Source organism: Saccopteryx bilineata, chromosome 1 (assembly GCF_036850765.1).
Source record: "Saccopteryx bilineata isolate mSacBil1 chromosome 1, mSacBil1_pri_phased_curated, whole genome shotgun sequence".
Classification (NCBI taxonomy): domain Eukaryota; kingdom Metazoa; phylum Chordata; class Mammalia; order Chiroptera; family Emballonuridae; genus Saccopteryx; species Saccopteryx bilineata.
The window spans coordinates 378,535,973-378,539,740 of record NC_089490.1 but is presented as its reverse complement, the minus strand read 5'-3'; the positions used below and the strand labels follow the sequence as shown (position 1 = coordinate 378,539,740).

The following is a 3,768-nucleotide window of genomic DNA, read 5'->3' as shown; positions in this document are numbered from 1 at the left end:
GGTTCACAGGAAAGTGAAGTTACCCTTTTTCAGATCAATTACAAACACACCAGCGTCCCTTTTTGCATACTCTGCCACAACACTGGAAAATTTGGTAGAAACATGCATCGGCTCTCACAGCCATTCTCAATCAACCCTTTTCTCCTTTGTCAGCCTCCTGGTCGTAGAGAATGCGAAGTCAGACACTCATTTCCCCAAACCTTTTTATATCAAGGGATAATAAGGGAAGGCAGCTGGGGCAGGGGGCAGGTTTGTAAGAAGAAAAGATTTTTCCTTCTCATAAGAGGAAAGGAAGACTGAAGAAAGTTTCCTCTTGCAGTTCTGGCCTGTTCCTGGCTTCATGCTTTTGAATGAGGCCATGGTCGCCTGTGATAGCTCAGCAGCTAGGCTTGTGGAATTTAGGGGTCATGAGAGGAGGCTGGAGAGTCGGGGACTGGAGAAACGGGGGCGCTGTGGTGGAACAGGTGAACAGGTGAGAAGATCCCCTGGCGAAGCAGAAACCAAGAGATTGGGTGACACATTAGGGCGCGCTTGGGGGACTTCCAATTCTCACCTCTCCAGGTGCCTTTCTCCAGGGGGAAGGGGAAGGGCCTGCGGCCAATGGGCGGGGCAACTTTCTGGGCGTGGCCTGAAGATCCTTAGACACCCGCCCAGTTGGGGCGGGGCTAACGAGAAAGGGTGGGGTCGCGCTCTCCCTGGGCGTGGCCCGTGGAACCTCAGAACCCAGGCACCCGAGGCCCGCACGAGGCTCCGGGCGCGGGGTTCCTCCCACGCAGACTGCCATTTAAAAGATTCAAAAGGGCGGCGCGGCCGCCAGAGCCCCACGATGAGCCAGCGGCCAGCCCCACCCCTCTACTTCCCATCCCTCTATGACCGCGGCATCTCCTCGTCCCCGTTCAGCGACTTCAACATCTGGAAGAAGCTCTTTGTGCCGCTGAAGGCTGGTGGGGCGGCGGGGAGCCTGTCCCTGCCCCAGGCGCCCCCGGCTCTGATGCTCCCGCCGCCGCCGCCGCCGCCCGGCCTGGGTCCCCCGAGCGAGCGTCCCTGTCCCCCGCCCTGGCCGTCTGGCCTGGCCTCCATCCCCTATGAGCCTCTGCGCTTCTTCTACTCGCCGCCGCCAGACCCCGAGGTGGCTGCCTCGCCCCGGGTCCCGGGCCGCACGACCTCCCGGCTCGCCTCGGCCTCCCAGCCAGAGGAGCTGTGCGAGCTGGAGATCCGGATTAAGGAGCTGGAGCTGCTCACCATCACTGGGGACGGCTTCGATTCGCAGCGCTGTGCGTGACCTCCCCGGGGCGACCCAGCCCACTCTTGGCTCCCTGCTGGGCTCCACGTCCCCTGATCCCCTCCCCCGCAATGTGGTCTCGGGCTCAGACTTCAACACCCAGGAGTCTCATTTGCCAAGTCGTTCCCCCCAGAACCCAGACTCCTCATCCTGCATTTTAACGGACTCCTGTTCCCACCACAGATCTGGACTTCATGGACCCTTTTGTCCCAACTCCATCCACCCTCTATCCTGAGCCCTTTCTGTAATCTGGACTTGGAACCCCCAAATCTGGAAACGTCATGCACCACAACCCACCTCCTGGACTTAAAGCCTCCTGCACAGGAATACTACTGCCCCTGAACTCACCCACCACAGACAGCCCCTCTCTAGAAACCTGAGATCTCGAGTTTTCCTTAAACTGGGGTCCCAATGAAAAGTGGGGAAGTAGGTGAGGGTCAGTTGGAGTGTCTGTCCAGCGCAGATGGGAATTGTGCCAGGCCCAGTAGGCCCAAGGACATTCACTGAGGGGCCTTGGGAGCCTCCACTTCTCAATGCTGGAAGCAGCCTCCCCCGGACCTCCCTCCCACCACTCAGAGCTCTCTCACCAGGCTCTGGACTCTGCCATGTGATCCTAGGTTGGAAGTCTTATGGATCTTAGCCAGTCAGACCAGATGTGCTGAAGTGGGTGGGATCCCTGTAGCAGGCAAGCTGACTGGGTCCTCCCTGTTGGAGAGTAAAATGATTGAGTCCAGATCTACCCCTAGAGAACCCATTGCCGTGTAGAATACTGAGTAGCCATGGGCTGTTCTGCAGACTGTCTTTCCCATCACTCATTCTAAGGCTGGCACTTGACCACAGGATAGAGGCAGATGGTTTTTGAAAGACAATCCCCATTATTGTATAAAACAGGAATAATTGAGCCCCCTATCACACAGGGAAGGGAGGTATGAAGTAACCTAAATGTTTAGCTTCATGTGGCTGTGGGTCCCTGATTTATTAGGCATTTTGTAATGTCCTCTTCCCCATGGTAATGGGAGGGAAACAATCCCTAGAACACTTGGACGTTTCTAAGTCCTGGATTTCTCAACTATATATTCACCACTTACACAGGCCTTGGCTATTAGGGATTGTTTTACCCGCCCCTCTTGGATCATAATGGGGTTGGGGCTCATGCAGGGAGCACACATATGCTTTAGCAGTGTTGGAAAACAACCCTCTCTCCGTTCCAGCTAAGTTTGTATTGCTCTCCTGCAGATAAGTTCTTGAAGGCACTGAAAGATGAAAAGTTACAAGGACTGAAGACTAGGCAGCCTGGAAAGAAGTCAGCCTCTCTCTCCTGAGGAGCTGCCCACCAAAGCCTGGGTAGCTACCTCTTTAGGTGTTAATGCTTAGATAGTGTGTCTTGTTTTTGTCATTTCAAAAACTGTTGTTTTCTGTTCTGTATTTTATTCTTGTTCCTCCAACATGTAGTCCACATACAGTGCCAACTCCTGTGGTAGGTCTCATGGTCTCTCTGCTGCTGCGGGTGCTCTTCACAGGGTTTTGGAAGCTACTGCCCTGCCAGCATCCAGGGTCCCCAGCAGGCTAGGGGACTCCCAGCACTGCCAAGTCAGGGGCTGTGGTAATGCGGAAAACAAGAGCAGTATATATTTGGTTTTGCTGCTGTGTGTCTCCTCAGAAGGGCTCTTCATGGACAGGAAGAGAGGATTTGTTTGTCTTCCAATATGTTTAGTCCTTGAAAGTGTTTTGTTTTTTAGTGGTTTTTAGATAATCTGATCAAAGCCACAGTTCTTCCTCAAAATTAATATATTCAAGAAGTAATTATTGAGAGATTATTCTGTCTCAGGCACCCTCCTGGCTCTTGCAATTGGAGGTGGAGGAGACACAGAAAATATTAAAAAAAGGTAAATCATAGTATGGTATCATAAATGATAATATACTAAAAGAAAAAAGAGAATAGGGAAATGATGCTCAGGAGGGTCAGAGGAAAGCAGGGTGGAATTCCAAATACAGTTCCTTGAAGAGGTAATACTTGCACAGGGCTTGAAGATGGCGGAGGGTGACAGCCATGTGGCATCCTGGGCCTGCTCCAGCGGAAGGCCCAGTGTGAAGGCTGAAGGTGGGAGCATGCTGGGATGCTTGAGGGTCTGCAGAAAGCCCAGAGGGCCTGCAGAAAGCCCGGAGGGCAGGAGCAGGAGGAGTGAGAGCGGAGTGGGAGGGAAGCCTGCAGAGAGGGTCTGTCTGTGGGACCTTGCAGGCACGGTAAGGACCCTGGGTTTTACTTGGACTGGGAGGGGGAGTGGTTAGAGGATTTTCAGCCAGTGAGTGACAGACGCTGACTTGTGCTGCTAGGTTGAGAGAGGACCAAGGAGGGTAGCAGGGAAAGCAGTTACAGGAGGCTGTAGTAATTAATAATCCTAAGTGTCACTAAGCGAGAAGTGACAGCGCAGCCCCATCAGCCCTTTGCCCCTTGCTTGGTGAGAGGCGTCTATGGGGCACCTGCT

General features: G+C 53.7%; 1 pseudogene; it reads left to right on the top strand.

Annotated features, from left to right (window-relative positions):
* Nucleotides 1-407: 407 nt before the first annotated feature.
* On the top strand, nucleotides 408-2,604 carry LOC136319673 (uncharacterized protein C11orf91 homolog; annotated as a pseudogene).
* The last annotated feature ends 1,164 nt before the right edge of the window (nucleotides 2,605-3,768 follow it).